This window comes from Triturus cristatus, chromosome 5_2 (genome assembly GCF_964204655.1).
Source record: "Triturus cristatus chromosome 5_2, aTriCri1.1, whole genome shotgun sequence".
NCBI lineage: Eukaryota > Metazoa > Chordata > Amphibia > Caudata > Salamandridae > Triturus > Triturus cristatus.
In genome coordinates, this window is record NC_140588.1 from 405038534 (window position 1) to 405064752 (window position 26219).

General features: G+C 42.7%; 1 long non-coding RNA gene across 2 annotated transcripts in view; it reads right to left on the minus strand.

Annotated features, from left to right (window-relative positions):
* Positions 1-16232: 16232 nt before the first annotated feature.
* Positions 16233-26219, minus strand: part of LOC146823069 (uncharacterized) — a 60493-nt gene continuing 50506 nt past the window's right edge. The window contains exon 3 of one of the 2 annotated variants that reach the window (XR_014962133.1): positions 16233-16269. This is a non-coding gene — a long non-coding RNA (uncharacterized LOC146823069). Of the gene's footprint in view, positions 16270-18203; positions 18545-26219 lie in introns of those variants that run through there. The other variant, XR_014962132.1, reaches the window with a different exon arrangement.

Here is a 26219-nt window from a genome sequence, read left to right on the forward strand (position 1 = left end):
TAGGGCGTCCAAATGATATGCATTTTGAGGCAGAAGCAATATATCTAGGAATAAAAATATCCGCAGATATTGATAAGATTGTACGGCTAAACATCGATCCAATAATTGCTTCTGCTAATAAAACACTAGAAAGGTTGGATAATCTCTGCTTGTCTTTATATTGCGGTAGTAATGTGTTAAAAATGCTTATTTTTCCTAAATTTTTGTATTTATTTCGGACGATTCCCCTATTTTTTTCTACTTTTATATTTAATCGAATTGACAGAATGTGCTCTAGGTTCCTCTGGAGCTATCATAGATCTAGAAGAGCTTTGAAAAAGTGTATTTTACCAAGAGATAGAGGTGGATGGGCTATACCTAATTTTCAGTTATATTATTGGTCAGTTTTTTTACAGAACATGGGCGTTAATGATATACGGATGGATGAGTCAGTAAGACCATCAATATATGAGATGGTACTAGGAGAGGAGGTCCGACAATGTTTAGTGCGCATTATTGAGCCTAGCTATTATAAAAAAAACAAATTCCAAATTATTAAAACTGCTTTTGAGATTTGGAGGAAAATTAAAAAAAGGATTGGACTTAATTCAAACTTAAATTACTACACTCCATTAAACAATTGCCCTTTGTTACCTGATATTTTTAGAGATTCAATCATGGCTGAATGGTATCGGGCTGGTATACGCCAATTGGGAGATCTAACTGATGCACAACAGATATCTTCCTTTTTGTTTTAACAAAAATATGGTGTAGCTCGTATAGAATTTTTTAAGTTCCTACAGTTACGTAGCTTTTTGGAAAGGAAAAGTGCCGATAATCAGATTTTGTTTAATAAGGTAAAACTTATTGAAGCAATTCGTAAAAGACCGAGAATTGGCTATATTTATCAATTAATGTTGGAAACATATGCAGATGATTTATCAGTGCTGGAAGATAAATGGCAAAATAAATTTGGGGTGGAAAAAATTGACATGCATAGAAATATAGAAATATCCACTAAAACTTTATTTACTGGATCATTAATAAGTCAACACTCCATGTCTATTTTTGATTTATATTATACACCTGCTAAACTAGCTAAGTGGGAATCTATTAGAGGGAATAAATGTAATCGTTGCGGTGTTATTGCTGCAGATACCATTCATATGTTTTTTCTGTGCCCAAAATTAATTCAATTTATTAAAGATGTAGAGAATTTTTTGTTTTTTCATCTAGGTATTCAGTTACAACTAATTGCAGAATTAATCATTTTGGGCTTACAAACTAGCAGGGATACTATTAGGACAGATATGGAAGATAGGTTTGTATTTATATGTATGTCAATTTTTCGACTTTGTATTACAACACAATGGCTTGACATTGAACCACCTGTCTTTAGCAATTGGCAATCTAGATAACTGTCTGTATATCATCTGGAAATGGCAGCCTTTAAAACAAAAGGCAAGAGAAGAAGGCTAATTGGCCTGAAACTTTGGACTCTCCTTTCTAATTGGCTATGAATTTATGTTGTGTTGATTTTTTTTTTTATGAATATGTGTGTTATATATTTGCTCTTGCTGCCGTTATATATATTTCTTTTTTTTTTCTTTCTTTCTCTTTTGGCTGTGTGTTGACATGAAAACTAATAAAGATATTAAAAGAAAAGAAAAAGAAAGCATCAATACATGGAAGTTGCTATCATATCACTCACTACAAAGCCCCTTAATTCATTATTCACTGCTGGTGTGTTCTTTCATTATCTCAAGCATGTGTTCCTGTTCCCTCTACAAAAAGATGACTGGCAATTCCAACTGCTCACAGACCTTTTATGTCAAACGCATGTGTCTCAATAGCCATCAGATTGTCACATGGTCATCGTGTACTTTGGAGAGGTGGTGAGATAAGTGATGACTTTTGTTTGGTAGACATACTCTCTACCTGAACCAAAGCTTTTTTTGTTGCTTCCTTTTAGTCTTGTGGGACGCATCTATTTGTTTTCAATTAGACCTTCTCCAACCTCCATGTAACACTGTCTGACCGTGAGCCTGTCCCAAATATACGTAGGAGGGGAGTGGCTCTCTTGAGCTAACGAGCTAACGAGCTCTGGTTGATGCACCTGCGCGCAGCGAGTGGTACTGAGACCTGAGAAGACTTTGGGCAGCATCTCCAGCACCCACCAAAAAAGTGGTGCTCTCTACTGAAGAAGGACAATTATCATGAAACACGTGTCTAGAGATACACAGCACTGGCTGCACCAACAAGGGTGAAAAACTAAAGCCTGACAACAAAGAATGTGCTATCATGCACTGCATTTATTATCATGCATCGGGGCATACTGAGTGCTGGAGTGTGAGGCAGTGTGCGCCCACTCCCCTCCCAAATATACATAGTTTGGGCACCAGACAAAGTACCCCTGAGCGTTTCACAGGGATCACCGGACATATTTTTTAATCTGATCATGACTCAGTGAGTTGTATTGGAAAATAATTTAATGAAATATTTAGCATCCATTTTACCTGTGTTATTACTTGTTGCACATTGTTTAGCATGGACCAGCTGTATCCTGGTAGTAGATGTCTCTGTATAAACTGGAACAAGTGCAAATTGCACTGAACTCCTATGCTAAAACTGACTCAAAATGCTTCTTGTACACCTTTTAGCACTTACAGGTCTAAATTATACCTAAAGGCCAGCCAAGCCATTTCTAAAACAAGCATTGGCAAAGCCAATCGGTTTGCCAGTTTACATAGATACAGTAACCCAATTAATTATGAGATTTCATTTTGGAAAATTGCAATGTCTCATGTTGTTACTTAATGTCCCTAGTGAGTAAAATGCAACTGCTTCAAATCTCAGAATCAAAGTTGATGGGGTGTGGCTTGAACATAAAAATGTATTAAAATATATCCACTTTTGAATACTCTGGAACACTCATAGAGATATGCTAGTAAATATAAGTATGAGCAATCACTGGCTAGGTAAATTGACTACTGCTGTATTATTGGAAAACTGTTTTTTGAGTGGCACTATATTTATGTCCCAGTAAAATGCCAATTGTCTTATGATAGGGGCTGTGGTAGGGACAAGCATTTTTTGTTTTACCAATAACTTTGGCGCCACTTGACAAATCTCCCCGAAAGTTTCGCAAAACTTCCCCTTTTTGATTCAGCTGCTGTGTTGAAAGTTTTGGGGTGCTTAGTCAAGCGGGGGCCAAGAAAAAAGGGGGGTCCCAAAATGCGTTTTCCCCATGTAATGTCCATGGGGATTTTTCATTTCATGTACCAGCTATATCCTGGTTCATTTGATTTTTTGAACACAACTACAGCCCAAACTGCTGAACATAATTACACCAAATTTGGCCGAAAGCTAGATGTTTGTGATTTGGTGTGAATCCGTTCAGTAGTTTCAGAGAAATGAAAGCTGAAAAAATATAGATATCTGGGGACGCGAGTACTTGCAATGGACTTGCGGATCTTACTAAATTTGATTGGCTGCCAACACTTCAACCAGGAAGTGTTGGCAGCCATCTTAGGAGTCAGCTTGAAGCTGAGTCCCAGAAAAAAAGTAAAAAATAAAGAACAGGGGGCACGGTAGGAATACCCTGACTCTCCAGATATGGTGCGGGGTTGCCACAGGGAACCCGATGGGGTTTAAAAGTTATTTTTTTGATTTTGCCGTAGCTTAGCGTTTGGATCTGCAAATATGCTGCAAATGTTTTAAACAGAGATGCACAGGATCCCACACGTCTTTTTTCTAAAACCCCCGGTTGGGCCAAATCCCGCAGACATGGGCAAATCACAACAAGCACTCTTTCTGGACCAACAGCTAACCTTTTGCCAAATTTGGTGTAATTCTGTTTGGGCTGCAGTCATGTTAAAAAAATGTTTAATAAAAATACCCGTAAGGGTATAGGATCTAGTGTATTGGCTTAAGAGTTTGGTGTATAAGGGTAAGGATTTGAGGTATAACAGAAGGGATTAAGGGGTTAAAGTTTAGGAGCTATGCATTGAAGTATAATGTTAATGATATAAGATTAAGGGACTAGCATTAAAGGTATAGGGTTAGACTCACCCACGCACTCCTCAGAAGCAGACTCGACTACAGCATTGCATTCTACACCGGCATCATCCAGAAACCCTTTAGGAAACTGCAGAACATTTGGAACGCCTCCCCAGACTCATCTTCAATATCCTGCACCGCAGCCACATCACCGGCCACCTGGGAGACCTCCCTGGCTCACAGTCAACAACAGAATCAACTTCAAGCTCCTCACACACACGGATGTATGTCGTTACAACGCACACTTTTACAACGCATGCACTTACAACGCATTTTTTACAACGCATAATCCATTACAACGCATGACATTACAACGCATGACACTACAACGCATTTTTAAAAACTACCTTTACAACGCATTCCCATTACAACGCATACTACCTTTACAACGCATACCATTACAACGCATAATATTAAATTGCATTTAAGGTAAGTATTAGATAGTATAGGGGTAAACATTACTTTTCTAACTCCAGGGGGTGCAACAGTAGGGTAAGTGTTGGATAGTATAGGGGTAAAAATTACTATTCTAACTCCAGGGGGTGCAACAGTAGGGTAAGGGTTGGATAGTATAGGGGTAAAAATTACTATTCTAACTCCAGGGGGTGCAAAAGTAGGGTAAGTGTTGGATAGTATAGGGGTTAAAATTACTATTCTAACTCCAGGGGGTGCAACAGTAGGGTAAGTGTTGGATAGTATAGGGTTAAAAATTACTATTCTAACTCCAGGGAGTACAACAGTAGGGTAAGTGTTGGATAGTATAGGGGTATAAATTACCATTCTAACTCCAGGGGGTGCAACAGTAGGGTAAGTGTTGGATAGTATAGGGGTAAAAATTACTATTCTAACTCCAAGGGGTGCAACAGTAGGGTAAGTGTTGGATAGTATAGGGGTAAAAATTACTATGCTAACTCCAGGGGGTGCAACAGTAGGGTAAGTGTTGGATAGTATAGGGGTAAAAATTACTATTCTAACTCCAGGGGGTGCAACAGTAGGGTAAGTGTTGGATAGTATAGGGGTAAAAATTAATATTCTAACTCCAGGGGGTGCAACAGTAGGGTAAGTGTTGGATAGTATAGGGGTAAAAATTACTATTCTAACTCCAGGGGGTGCAACAGTAGGGTAAGTGTTGGATAGAATAGGGGTAAAAATTACTATTCTAACTCCAGGGGGTGCAACAGTAGGGTAAGTGTTGGATAGTGTAGTGTAATATTATGCGTTGTAATGGTATGCGTTGTAATGGTAGTATGCGTTGTAATGGAATGCGTTGTAAAGGTAGTTTTTAAAAATGCGTTGTAGTGTCATGCGTTGTAATGTCATGCGTTGTAATGGATTGTGCGTTGTAAAAAATGCGTTGTAAGTGTAGTGCGTTGTAAAAGTTGCGTTGTTCCGCCCAACTGGCCCTGGCTGCCGACCCACGTATCTTCAAGACCACTGCAGGAGGGAGATCCTCCTCCTATCTCACAGCACAGACCTGGAACACCCTGCCTCTCGACCCCAGGCAATCACCGTCACTGCCTCAATTCAGGAAGGAGCTCAAGACCTGGCTCTTCGACTGAACCGCAGTGCCTTTGATGGATCAGCAGTCCTACTCCCCCAGCTCCTTGAGACCCTTATGGGTGATTAGTCGCGCTTTACAGGTCACTTGATTTATGGATTGATTGATTGGGTTTGGGTATTGGTGTAAGGGTTAGGATTTTGGGTATGGGTGGTTTTGGGGTATGGGTTTTGAGGTACAAGATTTAGGGGTATAGAAGTTATGAATCTAGTAGTCATGGACATGGAGTTAAATGCTTAGGGTATAATATTAAGGATTTAGAGACTATTGTTAAGGATTTGAGGAAGAGGTGTTACAAATGTAGCAATTTGTGGCATAGGAGTTAAGGGTTTAGGTATTAGTGATATAGTATTAAATGTATTGGATATATAACTATTTGTGGATGCTGCATAAATCATCCCACGTGCAGGCCTTAAGGATTTCATGAAAAGTATATATAGGACCCAGTTACAAATTAGGCCTGCTGGTCAAGTTTTTAAAACACTATATAATCTTAACAATGCAATGGACTTAGTTGTGTGAGGTACAAAAAAAGTATTTGTTTTTTTAGAAAATCCCATTGTCAGTCATCACTGTCTTTAGCATTTCTTTGTACCCGTGCAGACCCTCAGCCAGCACCCTGTGTTTTTTTTTTATCTTCCGTCGTTTTTCTATGTGGGCTATGTACTCTAGAGCAACACATATTTTTTATGGAAATATTTTCTTTCTTTTCTTGAACTGCCCGAGTATAGATATCAATAATAAAAGCATGCAGGTCACTTCATTGGTAAGCAGGCCACGCGTTTATCAAAAGCTCCTCACCATAACACTAAGCACAGGAAACTTCATTAGTAAAAAGTAAATAATGTTTTCCTTTAACATTAAATATTGAAAATGTTAAAAGAAAAGCATTTTGCGCTCTCCTCTACCAAAAAGGTTCCACCCCCTAACAGTTCAAAATGCCTGGTTGTGACTGCTATTATTCACATTCGCATGCTTGCATCTCACTGTGACATTCACTCGGCCCATTCCCCACCCAGACAACTTGCCTTTGCGCAGGCAGTGATTTTTAACTCGCAGTTTAGGCAGTCTCGAGGAGCGTCCAGCTGCGGGTCTAGCGCTGGCCAAGATTGCCAGGGGCCATGCGACGCTAGGCCTCACCTACCTAGCAATGTCAATAAGAATGGTTGTGACAGGGAGTGGGGAGGGGGTTTCTGAGATAGGAAAGCAGGATGACGAAGGAGGCTTGAAGGGATATTATAAGGTTACTATGGGAAATATTAAGGACCAGAGAGGAGATTATAGGGGAATAAAAAGCAATAACAAAACAAAACAAAGGCTGATGACACCATGCAGAGACTCAGTCGTCTAAGGCAGCTTGACAAATGAGGCAAGGCGCACTTGTATTCACCACCTTTGGCTCACAGCTTTAATGGTGTTTCTTCCAGAGGTGTCTCTCAGCTGCAGGTAATGAAGGAAGGAGGGAAATATTTGGTGATGACACGGACACAGGAAACGTATGATCACAGCTTTATTCTTCTTGAAGAGAGCACAGGAGCGTGATCCCACCTTCGCCAGCCACAGCACCAACTGTTGTTGGTGGAATCCGCAACCGCAGCACAACAGAGGGCTAGAACCCTAGAAATGTCATGTAGAGAAATGCATCAAGCACTGCTAAGAGCAAGCGCTACATTACAACACTCCCCCTCCCTTCTACCCACAACAAACAACCCAAAGCAGAAGGAGAAAACAAGCACAAAAAAAAATGAAAGCAAGGTACAAGAAGAGGCAAAGCGGAGAAGGAAAGCACCAGAACAGAAGAAGAGAAAACCAATTTCAAGTTTGAACATAATCCTCCAAATAACGAGAAGGTCTGTGTGATGGAGCAAGGACTCGTTTGTAAGAGACCTGCTTGTATTCAATTCACACGTATAACTTATTACATTAAGTACTAATTGTGTTTTGTGACTAATCATCACGCATTTCATATAAATAAAAGGTAGAGAAGCTTGCCTATGTGTTTACTAACCAGTAATACAGATAACGGACTGATCGCGTCTGTAACAGTGAAAAACTTTATTGCGCAAGGGTTAATTGCATCTACGCAATGTGACGTCTAACGGCTTGGAGGGAATTTCCTGCGCATGAGCAGAACGCATTAATATGGCGTCTTTAAGACCCACATGCATGGCCCTTTCTTTGCTGTTTAGAAAATGCCCTATTTTAGAAACGAATGCGGGGAAAGTATTATTAAATAACAGGAAATAGAGTAGATGTAGGTGGTATATAGTGAAACCATTTATTTGTGAAGATAATATTTTCTTTCTTTGACCTTTTCATTAGTTCGTATTTGGGCCTTCTTGCCATGACTAGAGTGTTCTGAGTGAGAGTCATCTGCGCATGTCCAACCAAGGTGCACCCGAAAGGATGACACCATGTTTGAATCACAGCCAAGGCCACGGACTGCTAAACCCTGGGAACCCAAACTTCAAGAGTTCAACCATCATAGTCATATAGGACATTGTTGCATATATGAATAAAATCCGAATGGGAAAATAAAGAAGGAATATGAATTAAGGGGATGGGTTTATGAACAAAGGACAATTTGATTAAAGTGCTACGTCAACCTGGTGTGATGACCTAACGCCCCTTGCCTGTCCAATTAGATCTCGTGCTTTTACGATATTGCAACTTTAGGGGGTGGTACATGAATCCCAAAAGGTATAACTGGGGTACTTTAGTTAGTTTGTTAGTTTGAGGATGCGAGGATGCTATGCAAGCTAGATACGGGAGTGATGCTGTGAGCCAGAGGTGCTGTCGGAGTGCCGAGTGATGCTGATGAAGAACTGAATGCAGAATTTCTTACCTTAAGAAACCGATTAGAAAGAAGATTGCGGAAGAACCTCAAGGAGGAAAAGAGTGTCAGAGAGGGGTGCGACAAGTTTGTCGGTTCTAGAGAGGTCCACTATCCTGTTCTGATTCCTGTCCTGAAGCCTTTGTCGCCTGTCCTGTCCCAGGGGACCCTTACCAGCTCCTTGGCCAGCGTGTTGGTCTTCACACCATCTTGGGTAATATTGAATCCGTACATTTCTGATGTACTTCTCTCTCTATCCTCTACTTTCTGAACAAAAGTCATTGCATTGAATCTAAGAGTGTAATTGATCAATTGACACTTCCTTCCTTGATTGATGGTGCCTGTGGTGTGTATTTGAGATGGTTCACTCACATTTCATTTTAGATAAAGGTTTTTAAAACTCCTTGTGTCTGCGTTTATTTTGGATAAAAACAGAAGTAAAATTATGGATATGTGCATCTTCACCATCAACTAGTTCCAACTAATTTGGTCCACCGACCAAGTGGAAAGAACTTCTTGATCAGTGAAAGGTTAGTCAAGATAAAAACTAATCTTGAGGAATTAATCAACTATATAAAACTTTGAACTCCAGCGGTCTTACCAGATATTTTGTGTGTATGTTTTGATGGGCCCAGATGAATATATGGTAGTAGAGTATCTGTTGTTGATGCGCCGCTGGATCATGTGGAACCTGGGAGATCGGGCAACTCTGATGCCAACATCAGAAGGCAGATCAAGGGAAAGGGAACTGGAGGCATCCCCAGAACCAGTCTCCCTTCTGGTCTGGGACCCACTGAAGGTCTGCTCCGCATCACTCATCAACATAAAACCATTCAAATGCTTGCCAGAACTGACAGAGCTAAGTTCGCAGACCATGGAGCCAACGCCCTCTCCTTTATGATACAATGCAACCTTGCGTTTGTTCCACTTGTTGCCATTGTCGAGAAAAACGTAATTATCAAAGACATGCTTAACCCTAACAGGACCCCAGAACTTAGACAAGTTGTTGCAAGGTCTGCCATGTTTGACCTTGACCCAGTCACCAGCACGAACACCTCCGTGGTCACACGTGCCACCCTCAACCTGGCTTGGGAGGGGCCAGCCAAGCCGGCAGAAGTTTGGTGCCAGGATTTCTTCCACGCATTCTTTCAAACGGGGTAAACCCAGTTGCACAATTGACGGACGTGCGATATGCCCAAACCATCTCGCCAACCATCACACTGACATCCTTTCCACTCTGTAAGGCTATGGAAATGGTACCCTTCACCAGGCGGTTAGCTTGCTCCACCATGGCATTGGCTTGAGGGTTGTAAAGCACCGTGCGGTGGTGAAAAATACCACAATTACTTAGGAAATCCCTCATCTCATGCGAAATTAGTTGAGTACCATTGTCCGTAACTAGGATGTGAGGTAGACTCTCTTCGTGAAAAATGACTTTCAACTGCTCAATGGTCCTTTTTGTAGTGACATCAGACATAAATTTGACAACAAGCCACTTAGAATGAACATCAATTAATACCAAGGCATTCCTCAATCTTTCCTCCACACCGTGCATAGACCCATTGAAGTCAAAACAAACAGTATTCCACAGTACACCAGGGTCTTCAATGTGACCTCGTGTGGCATGACTACCTGTCTTGAGCCTCTTTTAACTCTCCTTGCACACGTCACACCCAACAACCCAGGATGTAATCTGTTTGTCCTTACCACGCCACTAGAAATTCTCACGCACCCTCTTTTTAGTCAAGGTTTGACCGAGGTGCCCTTCATGTGCAAGCCTGATAATCCTAGACCTCAGGCCCTTGGAGGCACAAACTTATCATTCCTCATAAGAACTTTGATGTCAATCATGCTCAACTCATCCAAGACCTTCACAAACAGTCTAATAGAGGGGGCTATAGTGCTCTCCCTCCGCTCTTCCTGGACCAACATACGTTCCACATATTTGAGAGTAGCATCCAGAACCATAAAATGGCTCCAACCTTTAGATGAGAAAACACAGCCAACGCACTCCTCAACATCACCCAAGGAAGCTACAGCACCGTCATGCTCCCCAGACACCGCCAGGGTCAACCTCAACCATAACCTTTATGGACAATCAAGACTAACAATCGGCTTGTGCATTCTTCCACACAGGAATGTGTGTCACACGGTACCGATACTCTTGGTGCCTAGAAGCAAGTCTGGCGAGCCTCGCAGAGCCTTTACCAGCGCCTCCGGGGCTCAACACCTTGATGAAAGGCTTGTGGTCGGTGCGAATACAGACATCAACACACCTCAAAAAGGTCTTGAAGAGCTCAACTGACCAAGCTGCTGCTAGAGCCTCACGCTCAATAACCGAATAATTTCTCTTGCAATCAGACAAAGAGTGTGAGGCGAAAGCCACAGTTCTTTCAGCACCCACATGCCCTTGGGACAGCACAGCTCCCAGACCACTAGCACTCGCGTCAACCGTTAAAAAGGTTTTGAGATGGGTATCAAAAGGCGCAAGAATATCAGCCGTGCAAATATCCTTCCTTATAAAATCAAAAGCGTGTTGTTGGGCATCACCCCAAACAAAGGAACAATCTTTCCTCAACAGGATCCTGAGTGCTTCAGTCTCGGCAGCAAACACTTAACGAATTTGGCATAATACTCCATTAGGCCCATGAAGGACCACAACTAGGCCTTGTCACTAGGAATGGGAGCACCTCTATTTGCTCCTAAGAGATCAATCTTGGGACGGACACCCCGCCTGGCGATGGTATGGACTATGTACTCAATTTCTTCTACAAGAAACTTGCATTTACCCTTCCTCAAAGTAAGGCCAGCCTCCCTCAGTCTGCCCAGAACCTCCCTCAACGTCTTGTTGTGTTCATGAACAGACCCACCAAAAACAAGGATGTCGTCTTGGAAAAACTTTACGTTATCCAAACCCCTGAAGACCTCGGACATAATCCGCTGAAAAATGCTGGCAGCGGTGGACAGCCCTAAAGGCTATAAAGGCTGTGAAGCTTGATCTGGTGGTAAGCACTTGTCAGATCAAGTTTCGAGAAGTACCTACCACCCTTCAGCAAAAGCAATAGTTCATTGATGTTGGGGAGGGGAAAAGTGTCGGCAACCACATGTTGATTTAAGCTTCGAAGGTCCACAGAGAACCTGAGCTTCCCATCACTCTTCTTTGTGATAACAACCGGAGAGACCAATTCAGGGGCCTCAACCGGTTCGATTACACCTTCCTTAAGCATGTCATCCAAATTTTGTTTTACATCATCCCTCACGAAAAAGGGAACCCTTCGTAACTTGTGTTTGACAGGGATGGTGCCCTCCTGAAAAACAATCTTATACGTGTACCCCTTCATGACACCAATATTCACCCTAAATACATCATCCATTTCAGCTAGGATTTGTTTGGTGATGGTTACATCAGGCACATACAAAACATGACCCGGGGCATGTGGATTGATGACAATATGAAGGTCAAACTGGTACCTCCAACCCACAATGGGGAGCCCATGTTCTGCTATGTAGATCTTCCCCTCAACCTGTCTAGACTTAAAAATAATAGGAGAAGAAAAGTAACCTAGAACAACAATCCTCTCCCTTTGATAACCCCTGGGGTCAATGTCCTTAGGTAAGAGTGGAACTAGGGGCCACTCTATCTCCCACATCCACTTCAGCACAATGGTATACAAGGAACCACAGTCAACTATCAGTTCCACTTGTTTGCCCAGGATTCTGCAGGACCCCTTGGGGCGGCACTTCCTCACAGATTCACTATTGCCCGGCAAGACCATTAACACGTGGCCCTCACAGTCGCCGTCGAGACTAAAATCTTCTGTAATAGCAACCTTGGATTTGTTGAAGTAATCTGCACATACGGGCATAGTGGCCTCTGCGCCCAAACTTTTTACAGTCTTGCTTTGAGGCAAAGCACCATTTTCAATTGCTCAAATGATAAGTGCTACCACACCTAGAACACCCCCAAGCCTTAGGCGTTTTTTGTGGCTTGGGATTTGATTTGTTGATGAAAACTTTGTTGGCTTCTTCTTTTTGCTACATCTCCTTCAATGCCCTCCTTCTTGCTCATTTCCTTCAGGCAGCGTTCGGACTCTTTGACAACTTTTGCAATGGAAATGGCATCCTTCAAGGTGGGGTTCTTTACAACCCAAAAGACGTTCTTGGGTTTTCCGACTGTGGCAATGAACTATCAGTTGGTCCCTGATGAGTTCATCTGTCATCTGTCCGAACTTGCATTTTATTGACAGCTCCCGTAACCTAGAAACAAACTCATCAAGAGTTTTGCCAGGCTTTTGCGGCCTTGTGTAGAACTTGTATCGAGACATGACAATGTTCTCTTCCTTGGCAAACCTCTTCTCAAGGTGAAGCTTGGCCTCCATAAAAACGTCTTCAACAGGCTGATTATCAGTTCCTAACATTTGGGGTGAGTATTTGAAGATGCGATGTGTCTCTTTACCAATAGTACCTAACAATAATGCTTTCTTTCTTTCAGGTGAAAATTCAAGGCCACAATGTAGTTGTCAAACAAGTCAATCTAATCCTCCCATTGTATAGATGGTTGGCCTGGTTGAGAAAGAAATGGGGGTGGAATGACTATGGAGGACACAGCCATTTTGAGAAGCCACAAAAACAGTTCAAAGCACATAGACTTGTTGTAGAACACAAAAGCAGTGAAGGAAATCAGGGGAGCTGCTGTATAAAAAAAAAAGAATGCAAATATAAAATTGACCAGCAGAGGGTGAGCAAAGACAGTCCTTTGATGATAGAGATGCACCCATCAAACAGCAGGCTCTTTCCTCAAATGGATAAATGGCCCAGGACTGAAGCAAGCAAGCAGCAGGGAAAGGTAGCTTGCATTGGTATGGCCGTAAGGGGAGGGGAGGCCACGATGCGCAGTTAAGGTGTGGGTGGTGAGATCTCGTTGAAGACAGGAAGCATTGCGAGGCAGTGTGTAGGTGTACAACGCTCGCAAAGAAAACGCAGAGGTAGCTTTGCAAATCACAGGCCTCAGCAGCACGAGAGCAAATGGCAGCTCTCTCTTACTTCCATCGGCGAGCCGATGACGGGCGTTGCAGTGCCGTAGGAAGCTCTCGCAAGAGTTATCGCACAGTTCAGGGTGGCCGGTGATAACAGTGGAGGAATCTGCAACTACAGCACAATAGAGGGATAGAACCCTAGATATGTCATGAAGAGAAATGCATCAAGCACTGCTAGGAGCAAGTGCTACATTACAGCAAATTATGAGCCCAGCAAAGGCCAAAGGAAGCAGTACTTGACCTCATCAAATGTTCCAAGCTCTAGTAGCAGGTGATATGGATCCTAATGGGTCACTCTGAGAGAGAAGTATGAGGGCCGGCTTCAGAGGATAGATATCTGAAGAAAGAACAGGAGACAAAAGCCTTCAGCAATGATTAGGAAGGGACATGTGAAATTCTCATAGACTGACAGAATCGAGGGTCAGCCAGTCAGAGGAGAAGTCTGGATCCTAGTAGGATGTTTTCAACTTTGTAACAGATGCAGGCAAGCCGAGTACTCGACCGAAGCCCTGGCAAAACTGCTGCTTTAGGCAGCGCCTGATTGTCCTCATCTCTGCCTAACAGACGCACACTGCACATGTGGGATTCGGGTGATTTTGAAGTCATCCACCTCACATGCGCAGCATGTGTTTGTACACAGCTGTGCTTCACTGCTACTTCCAGCCTGGACAGTAGTGCTTCAGACCAGTCTTTCAATCTCCTTCCTCCAAGACTGGTGGGGCTCTGCTCCCTATGGCCTCTGGGTTTGGTAGTTAGGGTTTGGGATATATGACTACGGTTATGGTTAAGGGTACTGGGTTAAGGGTATAGGGCACATGTTTAAGGATATAAACTTAAAGACTTGGGGTGTGTGGTTAAAGGTTTGGGGTAAGTATTTAGTGGTTTAGAGGTAACCCGTATGATTATATTTCTTTAATGTCACAGTTGGAAATGTGTTTATATGTGTTAATGAGTGTTATATTTAGCGTATCTGCATGAGAAAAAAAAGTGTTGCTTTTCACGGTCACACTTCACTTTTGAAGTGATGCAATTAGAAGAGATAATAATTAACTGATGCTATTTCTCAGTAAAAAATGAATTAAGCCTGTATAGACTCCAGGATAAAGGAAAAATTCTGAGACAGAATAGCGGCACAGAAGGCTTGGGACTTGCTTGACAGAATCCAAAGAGATCCAAAATTCACATTGCTCTTTCTTTGAACAGGTGCACTAACTTATGTAGAGAGCCATGCATACACTATACATTTGTTCTTGAATGTCTCTACACTGAGCAGCTAATGGTAATTGTGAACTTGTGTTCACACCACTCTTTGTCCACCTGCCAACAACCTAGGCTGTAAACCTCGGACCCAAGACTTCATTCTTGCAAAACAATAAAAAACAATACAGACTCCCCTAAATTTAAAGCAATATGAAAAATGTTCATCCACATCACATCACAGACATAAGATTGCCCTTGAGAGGCAGTAGTGAGCTGATGACAATTGTTATGATCTGAATGTCACAGGCTTGAATCCTGGCACGGCACCCTCATCTTACCCAGGTCAGTAAACTGCATTCTCTTAAACAGTGTGATATTTAGAACTGTTATTTCTAATGGTTCTAAAATTAAAAGTAGTACGAAAAATTATATAAATTAGTAAGCTACTACTATTATGTACCATGTTCCTATAATATATATATATATATATATATATATATATATATATATATATATATATATATATAACGTTTCACAAAGTGCCCAATGCGGAACGCACTCCCAGTTCGCAATCTCCAATTGAGGGAAGACACAACTGCACTCGGCGCCAGCAGAGCCTGACGCGTTTCAGGTAAACCACCCTTCTTCATAGGCTTTTCTGCATATTGACGAACTGCAAGCAAAACGACAACCAATTATTTTAGTCCCTTATTTATTGCAGTTAGCACAATCAAACTCAGGTGCCAAAGTTCACACTCCAGTGAGTAATTTCAAAGCAATGTATGCTGGGATTGGTAGTCCTTCAAATATAACCCCAGTGGGCTGCCTGCAGTTCCATCAATAAAATAAATTCAAAGTCACAAATGCAAATGTACATAACTTCCCCGTTCAAGTTTTTTGCAAAACAGGTCTGCCACGCTGATTGAGGCACCAGCAGCGGAACCGCTTCAGTGTGCAGCGGTGCGATCCCCGGCCGGGTCGGCCGTAAATATAACGTTTCACAAAGTCCCAATGCGGAACGCACTCCCAGTTCGCAATCTCCAATTGAGGGAAGACACAACTGCAGTCGGCGCCAGCAGAGCCTGACGCGTTTCAGGTAAACCACCCTTCTTCATAGGCTTTTCTGCATATTGACGAACTGCAAGCAAAACGACAACCAATTATTTTAGTCCCTTATTTATTGCAGTTAGCACAATCAAACTCAGGTGCCAAAGTTCACACTCCAGTGAGTAATTTCAAAGCAATGTATGCTGGGATTGGTAGTCCTTCAAATATAACCCCAGTGGGCTGCCTGCAGTTCCATCAATAAAATAAATTCAAAGTCACAAATGCAAATGTACATAACTTCCCCGTTCAAATTTTTTGCAAAACAGGTCCGCCACGCTGATTGAGGCACCAGCAGCGGAACCGCTTCAGTGTGCAGCGGTGCGATCCCCGGCCGGGTCGGCCGTAAATATAACATTTCACAAAGTGCCCAATGCGGAACACACTCCCAGTACGCAATCTCCAATTGAGGGAAGACACAACTGCACTCGGCGCCAGCAGACCCTGACGCGTTTCAGGTAAACCACCCTTCTTCATAGGCTTTTCTGCATATTGACGAACTGCAAGCAAAACGACAACCAATTATTTTAGTCCCTTATTTATTGCAGTTAGCACAATCAAACTCCGGTGCCAAAGTTCACACTCCAGTGAGTAATTTCAAAGCAATGTATGCTGGGATTGGTAGTCCTTCAAATATAACCCCAGTGGGCTGCCTGCAGTTCCATCAATAAAATAAATTCAAAGTCACAAATGCAAATGTACATAACTTCCCCGTTCAAGTTTTTTGCAAAACAGGACCGCCACGCTGATTGAGGCGCCAGCAGCGGAACCGCTTCAGTGTGCAGCGGTGCGATCCCCGGCCGGGTCGGCCGTAAATATAACATTTCACAAAGTGCCCAATGCGGAACACACTCCCAGTATGCAATCTCCAATTGAGGGAAGACACAACTGCACTCGGCGCCAGCAGAGCCTGACGCGTTTCAGGTAAACCACCCTTCTTCATAGGCTTTTCTGCACATTGACGAACTGCAAGCAAAACGACAACCAATTATTTTAGTCCCTTATTTATTGCAGTTAGCACAATCAAACTCAGGTGCCAAAGTTCACACTCCAGTTTACCTGAAACGCGTCAGGCTCTGCTGGCGCCGAGTGCAGTTGTGTCTTCCCTCAATTGGAGATTGCGAACTGGGAGTGCGTTCCGCATTGGGCACTTTGTGAAACGTTATATTTACGGCCGACCCGGCCGGGGATCGCACCGCTGCACACTGAAGCGGTTCCGCTGCTGGTGCCTCAATCAGCGTGGCGGACCTGTTTTGCAAAAAACTTGAACGGGGAAGTTATGTACATTTGCATTTGTGACTTTGAATTTATTTTATTGATGGAACTGCAGGCAGCCCACTGGGGTTATATTTGAAGTACTACCAATCCCAGCATACATTGCTTTGAAATTACTCACTGGAGTGTGAACTTTGGCACCTGAGTTTGATTGTGCTAACTGCAATAAATAAGGGACTAAAATAATTGGTTGTCGTTTTGCTTGCAGTTCGTCAATATGCAGAAAAGCCTATGAAGAAGGGTGGTTTACCTGAAACGTGTCAGGCTCTGCTGGCGCCGAGTGCAGTTGTGTCTTCCCTCAATTGGAGATTGCGAACTGGGAGTGCGTTCCGCATTGGGCACTTTGTGAAACGTTATATTTACGGCCGACCCGGCCGGGGATCGCACCGCTGCACACTGAAGCGGTTCCGCTGCTGGTGCCTCAATCAGCGTGGCGGACCTGTTTTGCAAAAAACTTGAACGGGAAAGTTATGTACATTTGCATTTGTGACTTTGGATTTATTTTATTGATGGAACTGCAGGCAGCCCACTGGGGTTATATTTGAAGGACTACCAATCCCAGCATACATTGCTTTGAAATTACTCACTGGAGTGTGAACTTTGGCACCTGAGTTTGATTGTGCTAACTGCAATAAATAAGGGACTAAAATAATTGGTTGTCGTTTTGCTTGCAGTTCGTCAATATGCAGAAAAGCCTATGAAGAAGGGTGGTTTACCTGAAACGCGTCAGGCTCTGCTGGTGCCGAGTGCAGTTGTGTCTTCCCTCAATTGGAGATTGCGAACTGGGAGTGCGTTCCGCATTGGGCACTTTGTGAAACGTTATATATATATATATATATATATATATATATATATATATATATATATATATATATATATATATATATATATATATATATATATATATATATATTTACGTCAAGGTTACCCAAAGGCTGGCACACCCAGGTAGGTTACACTTCTGACAATTCAACGGCAATCCACAGACATGATTCCCCACAGTTCATTTGGTCCGACGCGTTTCGAGCATGTCGCCCTTCCTCATGGACCTAGGAAGACAGGACAGCAATAGTGTTAGCTACTAATGCGTTCCCTCTTTTATTTCCATTTTTTTGCCAATGCACGTTCCAATGAACAACAATAATGCATGATGGGATTAGTAGTATCAATTATACCCCAATGGGTCACATGCTGCCAAGAATCCTTTCAACAAAGTTCTTACTGGGCGTAGAATCAATCCGTTAGTGCCGCTTTTCAACATTCAACAGAGCACCTCCTGTTTGCCCTCGCACCATGGATACGTAGGCGGACCCGCTTTAATCCGCAGTGATGCCAAGCCGTGACCGGGTTAGCCACTAATTTATTTACGTCAAGGTTACCCAAAGGCTGGCACACCCAGGTAGGTTACGCTTCTGACAATTCAACGGCAATCCACAGACATGATTCCCCACAGTTCATTTGGTCCGATGCGTTTCGAGCATGTCTCCCTTCCTCATGGACCTAGGAAGACAGGACAGCAACAGTGTTAGCTACTAATGCGTTCCCTCTTTTATTTCCATTTTTTCGCCAATGCACGTTCCAATGAACGACAATAATGCATAAAATAAATTCAAAGTCACAAATGCAAATGTACATAACTTCCCGGTCAAGGTTTTGCAAAACAGGTCCGCCACGCTGATTGAGACACCAGCAGCGGAACCGCTTCAGTGTGCAGCGGTGCGATCCCCGGCCGGGTTGGCCGTAAATATAACATTTCACAAAGCCAGACTTATTGGGAATAGAATGTTGCGGATTTCCTATGGAATATAGGTCCTAACTACCTAGTGGCGACCGCCAGTAGGTAATATATATATATATATATATTTATATATATATATCCAAAGATAAATGCCGCACTCAGTAGATTCATTATACGATTTTAATGGCTCCAGCAATGCGTTTCGCAAGGTTGAAACGCTTTGGTGGAGTAGTGGTGTTTGCCATTTAAATCGTATAACGAATCTACCGAGTGCGGCGTTTATCTTTATAATAGTGGAAAAGTAAGAAGGAACAGAGCCAGCGGTATCCCTCTAGGACAGCACCGGATTAACGATTAGCCCATTAAATTAGTTGGTGATAATTCAAGTTCACCCTGCGTGTGCACTCTTGAGTAGTACCCGCTGACACAATACTTCCCCAGATTCTGGGGCAAAAATGAGAAGTAAACAGCAAAAGGCGCACCACTTCCACAAATGTAAATGATATTAAATTAGTCCATGTACATGATGTGTTTTCTTTTTCAAAAGTTCTTTTTTATTGTTCATTTGTTAAAGTGACATTTAAGAACAGCCAAGGCTGCTTTGGCTGTTCTTAAATGTCACATCATGTACATGGACTAATTTAATATCATTTACATTTGTGGAAGTGGTGCGCCTTTTGCTGTTTACTTCTCAATAGTGGAAAAGTGTTGGGCTCTATAGTTCAGCCCGTCGCCAGCACCCGCAGCAGAGCGCACCAGGCCTGAACTAAATTGCAGTGAAAATATTGAAAATATATATATATATATATATATATATATATATATATATATATATATATATATATATATATATATATTTATATATATATCTGTATATGTGTATATGTATATGTGTATATATATATATATAAATAAACATATATATATATGTATATATTTTTGCCGGTTGGCACCGGCTACCGGCATGCCCTCTCGGTCTGGTGTGACACGCAAGCCACCCCTTTTTGTATTGTGTACGAAAATACAGCGTGTCACCCCCCCAAGCGGCTTCAAAAGCATTTGCTTCAACGTGCCGCACAAGGGGAGAGAGGATGCAGTATTTTACTGCAGGGGCAACACTGGGTTCCAGGTATTACATCGGCGAAGTTGGGACCGGAGAATTAAAGGTCTACGAGAGACACCACTTGGTGTTCGTCAGCCCCTCACTTTACGGGTTACCGCTTGGACTCCATTGACCAGCATGCCTCTGGTCCCAATCTGGATTGCAGGATGCACTACAGCTGCGAGTAGGGGGCGGAGCAAAATACAGAGCCAATGAGAGCGTCATAGGACTCATAACAACCCCCAAGTAAGAGACTCTGTGTGGAAGCTGAAACCGGCACTGAGGAAAGCAGTAATGCTGAAACGCGTCTGCCTGGCGTTTCCGGAACCCTTTGGACTCTTTGCATGCTTTGTGCCTCCGTGAATTTTGGAATAAATCCTGGTGTTGCCCTAGCATATGTCGGGCTCATTCTTTCATTTGAGTGGGCATTGGACTGTATATATATATGCTGAAAACTCCGCCCGATACTCCCAATAGCTTTAGAAACACGAACACGGACACAGAAACTTCGTGCAGGGTCTTTATTCCATCAATACACCCAGCATCACCGCTATGGCGCATTTCGGCCTTCAGGAGGCCTTGATCACATGACGCCATGAGGAGTGACCAACAAATTTAAAGTGGCAGTACAATACCACTTGAAAAAGATGCAGATAGACATAGAAGAAATATCATTTCTAATCATATGCTTTTCATAAACATTGCAGTACCAAACAATTATAAATATCCAAACAGTTGTGCAAATAGGCAGACAGATCTAAATGGAAATGTGCAAATACGCACATGTTACTAAACCTTAATAAAATGATTCAAAATTGTGGAAAAATTGTATACTGCCACAAATTTAAAAAAAATGGGTGGCCTCACAGGCAATAAGTAACTTGTGCAAATAAGCTTTCAGTGCTGCATATTAACGTGCAAATAAGCCAGTATTTATGAATCCTAAATAAATTCAATTTAAAATACGGTGAAATTCCACTGAGCTGAACAGAGAAATCTCCTTTTTTTTTTACTTGGGGGCCTTCCCATTGTATGTTACATAAATGCGTAGAATGCCAAGGATAACACCCTAGTGGGTCCACACCTACTGCTATGTGATATGTTAACATTAGTAATAATGTTAACAATATTATACTGCAAAAAATATTTAGATCAATGATGGCATTTAAATGAAATCAAACACTTTTAAAAACTTGTCTATATATATATATGTATTTTAGCTACTGGCGGTCACCAGTAGCTAGTTATACTTAGGGCTTAGTTACCATTGGAAAAACATTTATTTACTTGGCTATAACTTTGGTGTTATTTGACCAATCTGCATGAAAGTTTGCCAAAAAAGTGTCAAGGTGGGCACTATTGTTATGGAAAGTTTGAGGGTGATCTGTGCAGTGGGGACCGAGAATTTGGGGTGCGAAATAAAGTTATGTTTGTAATGTTAATTCCCATAGCAACCTTTAGTCACCTCCACAGTCCGAACCGCTGAATGGACTTACACCAAATTTGGCAAGAAAGTGCTCTTTGCTTATTTGGTGTAAATCTATTCTGCAGTTTTTGAGAAATGTAAGTTTAAAATTATAGTGATGTCTCTGGCCGCGGATAAGTAACGAAGGTTTCACGATGAATCGCAGATGCAGGCGTCAATGGGAATGCTCTGATTGGCTGGACACAACCTGAGTAGAAAATTGTGGCCACCATTTTATCTTTTGGGAATGGTTCCCGGGGCTGAAACTGTGTGAAAGCCCACATATGGGGTCAGGTTGGAGATACTGTGACCTCATGGTTGAGAAACGGAGGTGTTAGTGACACAAGTTATGTGTCCAAAATTGATTTTTGTACTCGCCTGTGATATTCGTGACGACGATGCGACCGCCAGCGCAGCTCCCCATGTACCATCGCGAGGACATCGCGACTACCAACATTGTCATGAATATTGGTGAAAATCTAAAAAAAAATATATCAATGACTCATTAATACAGTTATAATTTTTTTATGTGGTGGTGGCTATAGAATTCTTGCTTTTGCTTTCTGCTTTCGCGACTTAACCGCAGGGATCACGATTACCAACGTCATTGTCTCCGGCCTCAAAGCGAAAACACAAAATAGGTTTTAGAGATGGTTGTTCTAGAAATACACTAGAAAAAAATGAGTTTGAAGTGTACAGTAACCAACCTCTAGTGTGTAAAATACTGTAATGTGTGTGCATATATGTGTTTTCACTTAATGGGAAAGGCATGATTGTTACGGTTAACGATATCATCACAACGTCCTGAATAACTGTGAAAACGGAAAATAGGTTTGAAAGATGGCTTATTAAAACTTAATACAAAAATATGAGTTTAAACATGCTTTGAAAGAAGTATATACATAGTAATATGCGTAGTGCAATGTTCAGAATGGACTTTTTTACATATTATTTTTTAATGTGTTGCTGACCATTGAATGTCTGCTTTTGTTTTCCAATTTAGCGACATGTCCACGAGGATTGCAATTGCCAACGTCAATGCGTTCTCCGTTGTCACTGCGAAAACGGAAAATAGGTTTTAGAGATGGTTTTTATATAAATGCTCTAGAAACACATGACTTTAAAGAATACTGTAAGAAACCCTGAGTGTGTAAAATACTGTAGTAAGAGTGAATATATGTGTTTTAGACTTTATAGAAAAGGTGTGATTGTCGTGGTTAACGTCATCGTGACGTCCCTGAATACCCGTGAAAATGGAAAATAGGTCTGAAAGATGGTTTTTAAAGAAACGTAGTACCAAAATATGAGTTTAAACATGCTATGAAACAAGCATGTATATAGTAATATGTGTATGGCAATGTTCAGAATGGATGTGGTCAGTAACATCACTGATGATATCACTGATGACATCTCAAATGACATCACTGATAACATCCTCCACAAAATCTCTGATGACCCACTCACTCCTCCATATAACCTTTTAAACACTCTCTCCAACTACCACACTACCATTCTCAAACCCATTTTCACACACATACCAGTGCTTACACAACCACTGATCAGCACACACATGCACTAACTCACACATACAGCCACTCATATACCCATTCACTCACTGATGCAGCAACTGACATATCCACTTATATACTGATACAGCCACTCACACACTGAGCCAGTCACCCATTGAGTTGCTCACACACCTACTCACTTACCCATACAGTCAATCACACAGCCACTTACTCACCCATACAGTTATATACCCAATCACTCACTTACTCATACAGCCACTCTTATATTTACTCACTCAACCATTTAGTCAGTCATATACCCCATAATTCACCTATACTGCCTTTTACATACCCAGTTACTCACCCATATACCACTGACACTTGCACTCACTCACCGACACAGCCATGCACACACTCAATCAACCATACAGCCCCACACACATGTACTCACTAACCCATACAGCCACTGACTCACCCACTCACTCATCATCTACCCACACACACTCAGACACCCATAGAGGTACTCAGAAAACCAATCACTCCCCCTACAGAAACTCACATACTGACTCACACACCCATACAGCTACTTAGACACCAACAGATAGACAGATACACACTTTCACACAACCAGTCACTCACCCATACATGCACTGAGTCAGTTAATATTTTTTTCTCTGGTTTTGTATGAGTGCCACCTGAGCCTAACTATAAAGTCTCTGTAACCTTTGCTTTTTCAGTGAATATATATACAAATATATATATGTATACATACATACACATATTTATTTATTCTCACACACACACACACATAGATATATATATATACATACATACATACATATATATATTACCTACTGGCGGGCGCCAGTAGGTAGTTATAGTTAGAACCTAGTTTCCGTAGGAAAAGCATTGTTTGGTTTGCTAATAACTTTGGCGTTGTTTGACGAATGTTCGCGAAATTCTCCAAAAAAAGGTCTATCTAGGTCAGCTCCTATCCTGAAAGTTTGGGGGTGATTCGTCAAGTGGGGGCTGAGAAAAAAGAGGGGTTCCCAAAAAGTGTTTTCTCCATGTTAATTTCCATAGGAAATTTTATTACAGGCTACAGCCTGAACAGCTGTATGGAATTACACAAGAATTTGGCAAAAAGGTAGAGCTTGATTCAGAAAGCGACCTTCTTTTTAAATGGTCGCAATCCGTTCAGTAGTTGCTGAGAAATTAAAAAAATAAAAGTCAAAAAAGCTGTTTCCCATAGGAAACTTTAGGCAAGGCTACAGCCCGAACTGCTGAACAGAATTACACCAAATTTGGCAAAAAGGTAGTGCTTGATTCAGAAAGCGTCTTTTTTGTAAATGGTGTAAATCCGTTCCGTAGTTGCTGAGAAATTCCATAAATAAAAGTTTTGATATCTTGGGCAGCGGTGGGTTCGCACACCCTCCCGACCGCGCGCTTCACTGTGATTGGGAGCCACGATCATGAGCTTCACTGTGATTGGCTGCCAACACTGCAAACCAGGAAGTGTTGTCAGCCATCTTGTGACTTGGTAGAACCGAGTTACAAGAAAACAGTTGAAAAAAGATTAAAAGAGATGAAAAGGAGGCTGGGTAGAAACACCCTGGCCCCATATTCCTGCTCACAGGGGTCCCACAAGGACCCACAGGCCTAATGTTTTTTACATTTTTTTATTTAAAAAACATCAGAATGCGCGCTGGGTGCTCGAATCCAGATAAAAAAAATTAAGCGGGTGCTCCCCCACTTCATTTAAATGAGCCCCTGGGTGGGCCAGGTTCCGGGGGCGATCCTATAATTATATTGTGGGGGCCTGCGGAGCCTGTGGGGCGTCCGCAGCCCCGGGTACCGCCACCTCCCATGTAAATTAGGTGCGGGAGGGCACACGGCCTCCCCACAGCCCCAGGAATTTCCACCTCCCCGGGGCTTGTTTTGTAATTGTTCGGGGGCCTCCGAGCCACCCCAAGTCCCGGGGATCGCCACCCTCTGGGGCTTTAATTAAATAAGCAGGGTGGACCTCGCGGGCAGCTCGAAGCCCCGGGGATCACCTCTTCCCTGGGGCTTTGAAAATAGAGGGAGGGGGGCCGTGCGGTCCCCCTCCTGAAGCGCTTGATGGCCCTGGGAACCGCCATCCCCCAGGGCCGGCTCCTGCAATGTCCCGGGTGTGCACCCCCGGGACATTGCCGTTTGCTTTGACAGGGCAGGAGCATGGCTTCCACCCTGTGATAGCAAACCGTGGTTTGCTTCATTGAAGCGAGAGGAGGAAAACCTCGTCTCGCTTCAATAAAGGAAGGAAAATTGCTTTTGGGCAAGGGAAGCTGCATATTAGCTGCTCACATCGCCCAAAAGCAATGCCGGCTTCCGCAGCATTTGGGGAGCCAGTGGGACCGTGGGGAGATTGGGGCTCCCCCCACGGTCCCAAACAGAGAGGCCAGGCCCTTGGGATGGGGTTCCCGGGGCCAGAAGTGGCCAGGGAGGGGGGCCTCGCGGCCCCCTTCCCCTGTAGAAAAACAATTAATGAAAATTAATGAAAATGAACGTTTAAAAAAAAAAGTTTGGAGTCGCGACACCCCCGTCCACCCCCAACAAACAAATGTGATAGCGACCTTCCAAAACCTGGAACGTAACAAATCGGCTGATGTCGCACAATTCTAAAAATCAAGATGCATGTGAGGTTGGACAAATGACAATCATAGTCATCTATGGATGTACATATAAAACATTTTATTTATACAAAACAACAAAATAAATGTAGGAACAGCCGTGATGTGTCATCCCTTGACAATCTGTGAATCACTGCCTGCAAGACAAAAAGTAAGATAAGATTGTGTTTTATGCGCCCATCAAAAGAGAGAGAGAAAGAGAGAAAGAGTGAGAGAGAGAGGAAGAGAGAGAGAAAGAGTGAGAGAGAGGAAGAGAGACCAAAAGAGAGAAATAGTGAGAGAGAGGAAGAGAGAGAGAGAAAGAGAGAAAGCGTGTGAGAGAGAGAAACAGAGAAAGAGAAAAAGTGTGAGAGAGAGAGGAAGAGATAGAGAAAGAGTGAGAGAGAAAGGAAGAAAAAGAGAAAGAGTGTGAGAGAGAGAAAGGAAGAGATGGAGAGGTAGAGTGAGTGCCGACACTGCGGACAAGATCTTCACAGCTCACCTTTCCGCCACCGGTGTGTCTCTAGCCACGTGCCAGGACATACTCTAGCCCTCAAGCTCACTCATCTGTAACATAGTATAGAATCACTAATGGCAGAATATATACAACTGCACATGTCTTCATCGCTGTGCCGCCCCTGCACACCCAGGTTGCTGCATCCCATCCACTCCCGCCGCCCAGAGGTGTCTGCTTGCCCCTGAGCACCCAGGCTA